The sequence below is a fragment of the Oncorhynchus gorbuscha genome, linkage group LG16, assembly GCF_021184085.1.
Source record: "Oncorhynchus gorbuscha isolate QuinsamMale2020 ecotype Even-year linkage group LG16, OgorEven_v1.0, whole genome shotgun sequence".
Lineage (NCBI taxonomy): Eukaryota > Metazoa > Chordata > Actinopteri > Salmoniformes > Salmonidae > Oncorhynchus > Oncorhynchus gorbuscha.
In genome coordinates this window covers 10,498,054-10,511,320 of record NC_060188.1, presented here as the reverse complement: position 1 = coordinate 10,511,320, position 13,267 = coordinate 10,498,054, and the positions used below count along the sequence as shown (strand labels likewise).

The window sequence follows — 13,267 nt, the reverse complement described above, 5'->3', positions numbered from 1 at the left end:
ACAATTGACCAGTCCTATTTATTTATTATGCAGTTATTTTTTTAAATGATTAATCAACTACCCAATCAAGACAGGGGACCCCCTACCTCCTCTCCTCCCCCCATCTGATGATTAGTAGAGCGGCAGCAGGCAGCAGCTAGACTCATTGAGAGCAGGGTCCTGAGTCTTCCTGTGATTGAGTATTGAGTGAAAAAGTATCAAATATATATATTTTTATTTTTACCTTTATTTAACCAGGCAAGTCAGTTAAGAACACATTCTTATTTTCAATGACGGCCTGGGAACAGTGGGTTAACTGCCTGTTCAGGGGAGAACGACAGATTTGTACCTTGTCAGCTCGGGGGTTTGAACTCGCAACCTTCCGGTTACTATATATATATATATATATATATATATATATATATATATATATATATATATATATATAAAACATATAATATATACAGTATATATTTCCTTAATAATTAAATATTTATTTAAAAACCAAAAAATGAATTGCTGCCTCTTGGGCACCAAATGGGCCTGGACACAGATGTTTCAGCCCCGGTAAACCCCTGCATTAATCCGGCCCTGTTGCTAAGGTAAATCATAAAATTGGATAAAATTATAATATATTGATTGATTTAGCTTTTGTAAAATAAAACCATTTTTTGATCAGTTTTGGTGGTGAAAGTGCTGAATAACATTATTAGGGATGTTTGTATTCACCCAGTGTTACTTCTCTTTTGTAAGTAGTGTTGTTATTGATGGGGGTTTTGGTCAGGAGGTAACACATTATGTTGATAGTCTGCCAAAAAGAACAAAAGAACTGTATGAACATTACCTCTGTATGCTAGGGTTCAATGCATATTTACAGACATCAGCTCTTTATTCTCTTACTTGTATGTTATATTGACCTGATTAAAAAAAAAATATATATAATAGTATAAGGAAATACATAATATAGATATAGAGAAAAATATTTAGATATTTAGATAATTCGATATATTGACAAGTAGATATATTCTATGTTTTTGAAACGATTTAAGAATACCTGATATTCAGGTCAATTGCATGTAAACCACTGCATAGTGTTTTCATTTTTTTTAAATTAAACTTTATTTAACCAGAAGGGCTCATTGAGATTAAAATCTCCTTTTCAGCACCAAGTCATTACAAAAAAATTACAGACAGACAATATGAAAAACTACAAGGAATCTAGTAAAAACCAATGAATTCACAAGAGTATAACAAAGTTTAACAGGTCAGGGAATCAGCCTCAAAATCCTTCATCAGTGATTTAAAAACACCAATGTTTTTATGTGTTCATGATAAGGTCAAATGTTGGACTATCTATTTCCCTCTTTGTATACCCTCCATAAAATGACCAAGTAATTAACTAATTTCAATACCCTCGACATGTTGTATTTCACCTTTTGGTGTTTTATATTTATTTAACATTTTATACAAATGTAAAGTAGTCATTGTCCTCCATATTCTGATAAACAGGATTTATCAACTTCCATATATAGTGAGAAATAAAATAAAATATATGTTTTTTTCTTCTTCTTGGACGCTAACGCAAGCAGTAAGCTATAGCTGTAACACATACTGTGTATTTTGTATATTCTATCCTGCAAATATTCAAATAAATACATTTGGAATTTTTTATCTTTCTTACGATTCTGTGTGAGCATTATTTGTTACTTTAATTGATTCACAAAAATATATGCATGCAGGCATGTAATCACAAACAGACATACAGAGTCATCGTGTAACTAAAGGGCTTCTGTGCTGGAATTGAGTCTAGAGCGTGGCTTCAGTAGCAGCGGATGCTGCACCCACTCAGTTGCATTTTAGACAGTCAGCCTGCGACCACACGAGGTGAAAACCACTTCTCTTTTTACCGTCCCCCATCCCCACCAACCCCCTGCAATACAGTGAAGCATATAATCCCCCCTTATACAGTGTCTTTGCTCCATTTTACTGACATATAGAAAAAATACCTTAGAGGTCTCAAATCAACGGTAATAGGTAAGAGTAAGGTATGTGACCTGAGTATATGACAGTATGTGACCTGAGTATATGACAGTATGTGACCTGAGTATATGACAGTATGTGACCTGAGTATATGACAGTATGTGACCTGAGTATATGACAGTATGTGACCTGAGTATATGACAGTATGTGACCTGAGTATATGACAGTATGTGACCTGATTATATGACAGTATGCGACCTGAGTATATGACAGTATGTGACCTGAGTATATGACAGTATGTGACCTGAGTATATGACAGTATGCGACCTGAGTATATGACAGTATGTGACCTGAGTATATGACAGTATGTGACCTGAGTATATGACAGTATGTGACCTGTGTATATGACAGTATGTGACCTGAGTATATGACAGTATGCGACCTGATTATATGACAGTATGTGACCTGAGTATATGACAGTATGTGACCTGAGTATATGACAGTATGTGACCTGAGTATATGACAGTATGTGTCCTGAGTATATGACAGTATGTGACCTGAGTATATGACAGTATGCGACCTGATTATATGACAGTATGTGACCTGAGTATATGACAGTATGTGACCTGAGTATATGACAGTATGTGACCTGAGTATATGACAGTATGCGACCTGATTATATGACAGTATGTGACCTGAGTATATGACAGTATGCGACCTGAGTATATGACAGTATGTGACCTGAGTATATGACAGTATGCGACCTGATTATATGACAGTATGTGACCTGAGTATATGACAGTATGCGACCTGAGTATATGACAGTATGCGACCTGATTATATGACAGTATGTGACCTGAATATATGACAGTATGCGACCTGAGTATATGACAGTATGCGACCTGATTATATGACAGTATGCGACCTGAGTATATGACAGTATGCGACCTGATTATATGACAGTATGTGACCTGAGTATATGACAGTATGCGACCTGATTATATGACAGTATGCGACCTGAGTATATGACAGTATGTGACCTGTGTTCGCATAGAGATTGTTATCTTGATTCCCTGACCTGATTAACTTGTTTACTGGTGACAGAGGTGATAAGACTGCACTGTACAGGTTTTAGAGCAATGCTAACCACATTTGCTCACAACTTTGATATTACTTCCCTATCAAAAGTATCTGACCTCATTGATTGAAAACACGTAACAAAATACATTTCCAATGTCTTTCCTAACCGGCTCTGCATTTTGTATTGGATGTGTGTATTCTGTTTCCGTTCTGCAGGGCTCATTTGTAAAAGAGACCTGGATCTCAATATGAGTCCTGTTAAAATAAAGGTTAAATTAAAAATGTATACCATGCAATCATATACATTCACACTCACATTATACAAATATTGTTCCTACAGTACCAGTCAAAAGTTTAGACACACCTACGCAATCAAGGGTTTTTCTTTATTTTGTAAAGAATTGTAGAATAATAGTGAAGACATCAAAACTATGAAAAAACACATATAGAATCATTTAGTGACCAGAAAAATTTCAAACAAATCCATTTGAGATTCTTCAAAGAAGCCACCCTTTGCCTTGATGACAGCTTTGCACACTCTTCGCATTCTTTCAACCAGTTCCAACGGTCCAACTCATCCCAAACCATCTCAATTGGGTTGAGGTCGGGTGATTGTGGAGGCCAGGTCTTCTGATGCAGCACTCCGTCACTCTCCTTCTTGATCAAATAACCCTTACACACCCTGGAGGTGTGTTGGGTCATTGTACTGTTAAAAACAAATGATAGTCCCATTAAGCTCAAACAAGATGGGATGGCGTATTGCTGCAGAATACTGTGGTATCCATGCAGGTTAAGTGTGCCTTGCATTCTAAATAAATGACAGACAGAGTCACCAGCAAAGCACCCCAACACCATCACACCTCCTCCTCCATGCTTCACGGTGGGAACCACACATGAAGAGATGATCCGTTCAAGTACTATGTGTCTCACAAAGACACAGCGGTTGGAACAACAACTAAAAATCTCCAAAGGACAGATTTCCACCGGTCTAATGTCCATTGCACATGTTTCTTGGCCCAAGCAAGGCACTTCTTTTTTATATGTGTCCTTTTTCTTTGTGGCAATTTGACGATTAAGGCCTGATTCACGCAGTCTCCTCTTAACAGTTGATGTTGAGATGTGTCTGTTACTTGAACTCTGTGAAGCATTTATTTGGGCTGCAATCTGAGGTGCAGTTAATTGCAGATTTCTGAGACCGGTGAACTTATCCTCTGCAGCTGAGGTAACTCTGGGTCTTCCTCTCCTGTGGGGGTCCTCATGAGAACTAGTTTCATCATAGCGCTGATGGTTTTTGTGACTGCACTTGAAGAAACTTTCAAAGTTCTTGACATTTTCCGGATTGTCTTAAAGTAACTATAACAGACTACAAAGGGAAGCACAGCCGCGAGCTGCCCAGTGACACAAGCCTACCAGACAAGCTCAATTACTTCTGTGCTCGCTTCGAGGCAAGTAACACTGAAGCATGCATGAGAGCATCAGCTGTTCTGGACGACTGTGTGATCACGCTCTCCGTACCCGATGTGAGTAAGACCTTAAAACAGGTCAACATTCACAAGGCCGCAGGGCCAGACGGATTACCAGTATGTGTACTCCGAGCATGCGCTGACCGACTGGAAAGTGTCTTCATTGACATTTTCATCCTGTCCCTGACTGAGTCTGTAATACCAACCAATGTTTCAAGCAGACCACCATAGTCCTTGTGCCCAAGAACACTAAAGTAACCTGCCTAAATAACTACTGACTCGTAGCACTCATGTCTGAAACAATGAAGTGCTTTGAAAGGCTGGTCATGGCTCACATCAACACCATCATCCCAGAAACCCGAGACCCACTCCAATTTACATACCGCCCCAACAGATCCATAGATGATACAATCTCTATTGCACTCAACACTGCCCTTTCCCACCTAGACAAAATTCTCACCTATGTGAGAATGCTATTCATTGACTAAAGCTCAGCGTTCAACACCATAGTGCCCTCAAAGCTCATCACTAAGTTAAGGACCCTGGGACTAAACACCTCCCTCTGCAACTGGATCCTGGACTTCCTGACGAGCCGCCCCCAGGTGGTAAGGGTAGGTAACAACACATCCGCCACGCTGATCCTCAACACTGGGGCCCCTCAGGGGTGCATGCTCAGTCCCCTACTGTACTCCCTGTTCACTCATGACTGCATGGCCAGGCACGGCTCCAACACCATCATTAAGTTTGCCGATGACACAACAGTGGTAGGCCTGATCACCAACAATGAAGAGACAGCCTGTAGGGAGGAGGTCAGAGACCTGGCCGTGTGGTGCCAGGACAACAACCTCTCCCTCAACGTGATTAAGACGAAGGAGATGATTGTGGACTACAGGAAAATGAGGAATGAGCATGCCACCATTCTCATCGATAGGGCTGCAGTGGAGCAGGTTGAGAGCTTCAAGTTCCTTGGTGTCCACATCACCAACAAACTATCATGGTCCAAACACACTAAGACAGTCGTGAAGAGGGCACGACAAAGCCTATTCCCCTCAGGAGACTGAAAAGATTCTCAAAAGGTTCTACAGCTGCACCATTGAGAGCATCCTGACTGGTTGCATCATTGCCTGGTATGGCAACTGCTCGGCCTCCGGCCTCAAGGCACTACAGAGAGTATTGCGTATGGCCCAGTACATCACTGGGGGTCAAGCTTCCTGCCATCCAGCACCTCTATACCAGGCGGTGTCAGAGGAAGGCTTTAAAAATTGTCAAAAACTCCAGCCACCTTAGTCACGGACTGTTCTCTCTGCTACCGCCCGGCAAGCGGTACCGGAGCGCCAAGTCTAGGTCCAAAAAGCTTCTTAACAGCTTCTACCCCCAAGTCATAAGACTCCTGAACAGCTAATCAAAGGGCTACCCAGACCCCTCTTTTACGCTGCTGCTCATCTCTGTCTATTATCTATGCATGGTCACTTTAACTCTACCTACTGTACATATTATCTCAATTACCTCAACTAACTGCACATTGACTCTGTACCAAAACCCCCTGTATATGGCCTCGCTATTGTTATTTTACTGCGGCTGTTTAATTATTTGTTACTTTATCTATTTTTTTCTTAAAACTTCTTAAAGCATTGTTGGTTAAGGGCTTGTAAGTAAGCATTTCACTGTAAGGTATACCTGTATTCGGCGCATGTGACAAATAAAATTTGACTTGACTGTCATTTCTCTTTGCTTATTTGAGCTGTTCTTGCTATAATATGGACTTGGTCTTTTACCAAATAGGGCTATCTTCTGTATACCACCTCTACCTTGTCACAACACAACTGACTGGCTTAATCACATTAAGAAGGGAATACATTCCACAAATTCACGTTTAACAAGGCACACCTGTTAATTCAAATGCAATCCAGGTGACTACCTCATTAAGCTGGTTGAGAGAATCACAAGAGTTTGCAAAGCTGTCATCAAGGCAAAGGGTGGCTACTTTGAAAGATCTCAAATATAAAATATATTTTGATTTGTTTAACACATTTTTGGTTACTACATGATTCCATATGTGTTATTTCATAGTTTTGATGTCTTCACTATTATTCTACAATGTAGAAAATAGTCTAAATCAAGAAAAACCCTTGAATGAGTAGGTGTGTTCAAACTTTTGACTGGTACTGGATATGTTCATACAAAACGTTCAATAACTCATTCACATACACTCGCAAGTGAAGTTTTTTTTGTAGTCCTGAGAACATCTTTGTGTCTTTGTCTTGCTCTTTCCTCTCACCTCTGTCCTATTCTAAGAAGCAGCTCTTTGAGGTCTCCCCCGGTGCAGGCGTATGTTGTATATTAGTAAACTGAAGAGGAAGTGGAGGTGGGGGTTCTGGGTGCTGGCTGGGGGCGATGCAAGCAGCTCAGTATATCTGTTGTTTCGCTGATTCATGGCCTTTCTCTCTCTGGAAGTTTCCAACCCATGTACTGGGGACAAGTACATTTACGAACCAAGTAGGGTGCGTGTGAAGGGGTTTAAATGAGCAGCTAATATGATATTGAACCCATCCCCCTCAGTAATCATCTCTACAATGATCCAAATGTTTGTTTAATCAAACACACTTGTGTCACTGTTCTGGTATGAACTTGGCTGGTGTTTCTACAGGTGTAATTTCAATCATATGAATGTCTATTCTGTGAACATAAAGTCCCAAATGGCATCACATTCCCTATATAGTGCACTACTTTTGACCATAGGGCTCTGGTCAAAAATAGTGCACTATATATAGGAAATAGGGTGTGATTTGGGACACATTCTGACTTAGCCCTCAATTTAAAACAGCATGTTGAGACATGTCATAATGTTACAGTGTACAGGTGTATGACTGTGTCCATACTTGAGTCATCACCACATCTTCAACCTTCAGTGGTCTAACCAGGAAAGACAGAGATGACTGTATGAGATGCAGTTGGATTTTCCAGTTCTTACTGTTCTTGACTTCTTATCCTGTCCTTAATGGCTCAGCTAAGCATGTTGAAAATGTAGGCCTGTAGCAGCCATTTCATTTGAAGTCATTAACCAACCATGAAGTGGAACATTTATGAAGGAATATCTATACAATAGGCCTATAGCAGTTTGAAGAGGCAACACGTTCAGATTTGTCCGTTAGTTTTATGGATCATGTGTTTCCTACAACCTTTGGAAATACCTGGGTTGAGAAAGGTCTTGTGTTGAGTAATGTCAGTGAGGAATGTTGTGAGACCCCAGAGAATAAATGTAGTCCTACTTAAAGCTAAACACTGCTCCCTGGTGTCTCCTTCAAATACACCAGCATCTTATTCTATATGGAACCAAACAGAGACTGGATTGTTGCATTCAATTTGTTGGCACATATTCCATTTGAGTTCATGTGTACAGTAAAATATATTTATTTAGTTAAATATGAACAAAGAAGTAATGCACATTGATTGCATATTGAGGTACCGAACCCTAATATGGTCCAGGGGCGCTGTACTATTTGGGCTGACCCTGTAAAACAACACATTTCACTGCACCTATCCTGTGAATGTGACTATAAAAAATAAAACAACTGTGTGTGTGTGTGTGGGGGGGGGGGTCCTCAACTTTCAACATTTCACTTGAAACTACTGCTAAGTTTCAAAATAAAGGAAACCCTAACATAAAGTGTCTTAATAGGACGTTGGACCACCACAAGCTGCTAAAGCCGCCAGAACAGCTTCAATGTGCCTAGACATAGTGTCTGAAACTCTGCTGGAGGGATGCCACACCATTCTTCCACAAGAAATTCCGTCATTTGGTGTTCTGTTGGTGGTGGTGGAAAACGCTTTCTCAGGCGCTGCTCCAGAATCTCCATAAGTGTTCAATTGGATTGAGATTTGGTGACACACACACACACACACACACACACACACACACACACACACACACACACACACACACACACACACACACACACACACACACACACACACACACACACACACACACACACACACACACACACACACACACACACACTTTAAACCCCCATATGCACTTTGAGACCCCTCTTTCAAAGTCACTGTGATCTCTTTGTCTAGCCAGGGTAGCCAAAATAATGTTCAACTAGGCATTTTATACATGACCCTAAGCATGATGGGATGTTTTAATTGCTTACCTAACTCAGGATCCACCTGTGTGGAAGCACCTGCTTTCAATATACTTTGTATCCCTCATTTACTCCAGTGTTTCCTTTATTTTGTCAGTTACCTATACATGCCATGATGAATGTGTTCCACACTGTTAGATATATATGTGAGTATCATTTCACAGTTGGGTTGCATGATTTCACATGCTCTCTCCAGAAACATTGTCACGCAAACTATGAATTCTGGATAATCATATTTGTATGTTTCAATATCATTTTCCATTGACTGGGAGAGACAGAGCGTTAGAAAGAAAGAGCATTAGAAAGGAGAGAGAGAAAGAGAGATAAGAGCAAATAAACATTTTGAGGAAACTGTCATGATGACGTCTTAGTGTGTGGAAATAAGAAGCAGAGGCAACGCGGACTGCATCCGTACTGAAACACACAAAACACTCTCTCTCTCGTGTGGACTTGCCCATACCTCCTGTCTTTAACCTCACATCTGGCAATGGAAAGTCATCGCATTAAGAAACGTGGTCTAGGCTTCCTCATGAAACCTCTCCAAGGAGTGGGTGGACGCTAGCCTCTGATCTCTGTTTACGTGGGACAGCATTCTGGATAAACTCAGAGCGTAATCGTAATCTGTGGTTTTAACAGCTAATGTTACAATGATTAGAAAGATGTAAGGTTATCGTTGAAATCCCCAACGACTGGAAAAAATGTGTGTTGTGTCTGGGTTGTGATGAGTCATGCTGTGCTACACAACACTTTCTCTCCCTCCTGCAAGGATATAAGTAGATAATATCATTTGATGTGTTGTGTGATACCTCTGTGACAGTTCACAATATAAGCCAATATAAGATCTTCTTTACTTAGCTCTCAGCCTCTGGAGGGTCTGTTCCTCGACAGCATAGTTAAAGGGAGGGCCCTTGAATGTATTATTCAACCAACATGTGGGGGACACACTGTAAGGACCTCCTACTTTCACTTGATCTCTGGGGTCTCATGTTGTAGTAAGTCACACAACTATACAGATGTAGGATCTTAATTTGAGCCAGTTCGTTACAGCAGGAAAAGAATCCCTTAGCACCAGGAAATGTGAATTATTATGTGTTTTATAATTAATAGACATTTTTGTAGGGGTACAGTGCATTCGGAAGGAATTCAGACCCCCTGACTTTTTTCACATTCATCAAATGTTTGTCTCATCAATCTACACACAATACCCCATAATGACAGAGCGAAAACAGGTTTTTAGAAATTTCAGAAAATGTATTAATAATACAGAAATACCGTATTTACATAAGTATTCAGACCCTTTGGTATGAGACTCTCATCATTCTTCAATGGAAGAAGTTTGGAACCACCAAGCCTCTTCCTAGAGCTAGCCACCCGACCAAACTGAGCAATCAGGGGAGAAGGACCTTCTCCAGGGAGGTGACCAAGAATCCGATGGTCACCCTGACAGAGCTCCAGAGTTCCACTGTAGAGATGGGAGAACCTCCCAGAAGGACAACCATCTCTGTAGCACTCCACCAGTCACGCCTTTATGGTAGAGTGACCAGACGGAAGCCAATCCTCAGTAAAAGACACATGACAGCCCACTTGGAGTTTGCCAAAAGGCACCTAAAGACTCTCAGACCATGAAAAACAAGAGTGTCTGGTCTGATGAAACCAAGATTGAACTATTTGGCCTGAATGCCAAGCGTCACGTCTGGAGGAAACCTGACACCATCCCTATGGTGAAGCATGGTGGTGGCAGCATCATGCTGTGAGGATGTTTTTCAGCGGCAGGCACTGGGAAACTAGTCAGGATCGAGGAAAAGATGAAGAGAGCAAAGTACAGAGAGATTCCTGATGAAAACCTGCTCAGGACCTCAGACTGGGACGAAGGTTCAATGACCCTAAGCAGACAGCCAAGACAACGCAGGAGTGGCTTCTGACAAGTCTCTGAATGTACTTGAGTGGCCCAGCCAGAGCCTGGACTTGAATCCGATCTAATGTCTCTGGAGAGACCTGAAAATAGCTGTGCACCGATGCTCCCCATCCAACCTGACAGAGCTTGAGAGAATCTGCAGAGAAGAATGGGAGAAACTCCCCAAATACAGGTGTGCCAAGCTTGTAGCGTCATACCCAAGAAGACTCGAGACTGTAATCGCTGCCAAAGGTGCTTCAACAAAGTATTGAGTAAAGGGTCTGAATACTTATGTAAATGTCATATTTCCGTTTCTTAAAAAAACAAAAACATTTGCAAACATTTCTAAAAACTTGTTTTTGCTTTCTCATTATGGGGTATTGTTTATAGATTGATGAGGGGAAATGTCACATTCTGACCTTAGTTCCTTTGTTTTGTCTTTTGTTTTAGTATGGTCAGGGCGTGAGTTGGGTGGGTTGTCTATGCTAGTTTTTCTATGATTTTCTATTTCTGTGTTTGGCCTGGTATGGTTCTCAATCAGAGGTCAATCGTTGTCCCTGATTGAGAACCATATTTAGGTAGCCTGTTTTTGATTGTGTTTTGTGGGTGTTTGTTTTCAGTCTGTGTGTCTACACCAGGCAAAACTGTTCTGGTTGTTTCTTTGTTTTGTTATTCAGTGTTCCGTTTTCATTAAATAAGATGAACACTTACCACGCTGAGCTTTAGTCCTCACCTTCTTCCCACAACAGCCGTTACAAGAAAAACAATTTAATACATTTTAGAATGAGGCTGTAATGTAACAAAATGTGGAAAAAGTCAAGGGGTCTGAATACTTTCTGAATGCACTGTAGATACAGTTCTCTTATTGGAAAATCAAGTCTGAAATTTCAGTGTAGAAATGACAAACTTTAGAAGCCTTTTTAAACCTCAAATACACAAGTTATTCTGCAACAGGGGGATCAAATGATGATCCTACATCTGTAGTTCAATATGACCCTTATTTCACTGTGTTGGTACTGATTCACATCTGGTGGTTTCACATCTGTTTATAATAGCTCTCACCCCCCCACAGCGTTGGTATGACACGATTAGACTTAAATGTATTTGTGCTTTACTTTTAAATAATTTCACAACATGTCATGATTTAGTAATGATGATTCTGTAATTATGGCTTCAAACAAACAATATTTGAAGGTGAAATAAAAGCCATATACACGTCAATTATTCTACTTCATTTATTTGTTTGGAGAAAAAAAAAATCCAGTGCTTTCTTAATATAATAGATTACATTCATGTTTCCCAGCGGGAACTTCACTTGTGGAATTAGTAACAACGTACATTTTATCCTAGTTTATTTGGCACTATAAAGTAGGTTTCCATCCAATTTGCGTTAGATTTTCATACTAATATTCTCAAATCTGCTAAAATGATATGTGCATTCCCCCGCCAAAGATGTTTCCATCAAACATACTTTGTGTGCTTTGGCAAAGTGGGTGGGATTATATCCTGCCTGTTTGGCCCTGTCCGGGGGGTATCATCGGATGGGGCCAGTGTCTCCTGGCCCCTCCTGTCTCAGCCTCCAGTATTTATGCTGCAGTATTTTATGTGTCTAGGGGGCCTAGGGTCAGTCTTTTATATCTGGAGTACTTCTCCTGTCTTATCGGGTGTCCTGTGTGAATTTAAGTATGCTTTCTCTAATTCGCTCTTTCTCTCTCCCTCTCGGAGGACCTGAGCCCTAGGACAGGACTACCTGGCATGATGACTCCTTGCTGACCCCAGTCCACCTGGCCGTGCTGCTGCTCAAGTTTCAACTGTTCTGCCTGCGGCTATGGAACCCTGACCTGTTCACAGGACGTGCTACCTGTCCCAGACCTGCTGTTTTCAACTCTCTAGAGACAGCAGGAGTGGTAGAGATACTCTTAATGATCGGCTATGAAAAGCCAACTGACATTTACTCCTGAGGTGCTGACTTGTTGCACCCTCGACAACTACTGTGATTATTATTGATTATTAACATCTTGGCCATGTGCTGTTATAATCTCCACCCGGCACTGCCAGAAGAGGACTGGCCACCCCTCATAGCCTGGTTCCTCTCTAGGTTTCTTCCTAGGTTTTGACCTTTCTAGGGAGTTTTTCCTAGCAACCGTGCTTCTACATCTGCATTGCTGTCATGTTTGTCATTTATTATCTTGTCTTGTCCCTGTGCTTCCCATGCTATTCGTTTCCCTCTGCTGGTCTTATTTGGTTCTTTCCCTCCTTCTAGCCCTCTCTCTCCCCCTCCCTCTCTCACTCTCTCGCTCTCTCTTCTCTCTATCGTTCCGTTCCTGCTCCCAGCTGTTCCTATTCCCCTAATCATCATTTAGTCTTCCCACACCTGTTCCCGATCCTTTCCCCTGATTAGAGTCCCTATTTATTCCTTTGTGTTCCGTTCCTGTCCCGTCGGTTCCTTGTATTGTATTCACCATGCTGTGATTGCGTTTCGCCCTGTCCTGTCGTGTTTTTGCTGTGATTGTGTATCGCCCTGTCCTGTCGTGTTTTTTTGCCTTCATCAGATGCTGCGTGTGAGCAGGTGTCTCTGTCGACTACGGCCTGCGCCTACCCGAAGCGACCTGCAGTCTGTGGCCGCTTCTCCAGTTGTTTCCCCTCTACAAGTCTAGAGGATTTCTGTTATTCCGTTTTGGACTTAAATAAACTCTGTTTCTGTTAAGTCGCTTTTGGGT

The 13,267-nt window shown here is 41.2% G+C and overlaps 1 pseudogene; it reads left to right on the top strand.

The window, feature by feature from the left end:
• Nucleotides 1-13,267, top strand: part of LOC123998976 — an 899,899-nt pseudogene that overhangs the window by 269,982 nt on the left and 616,650 nt on the right.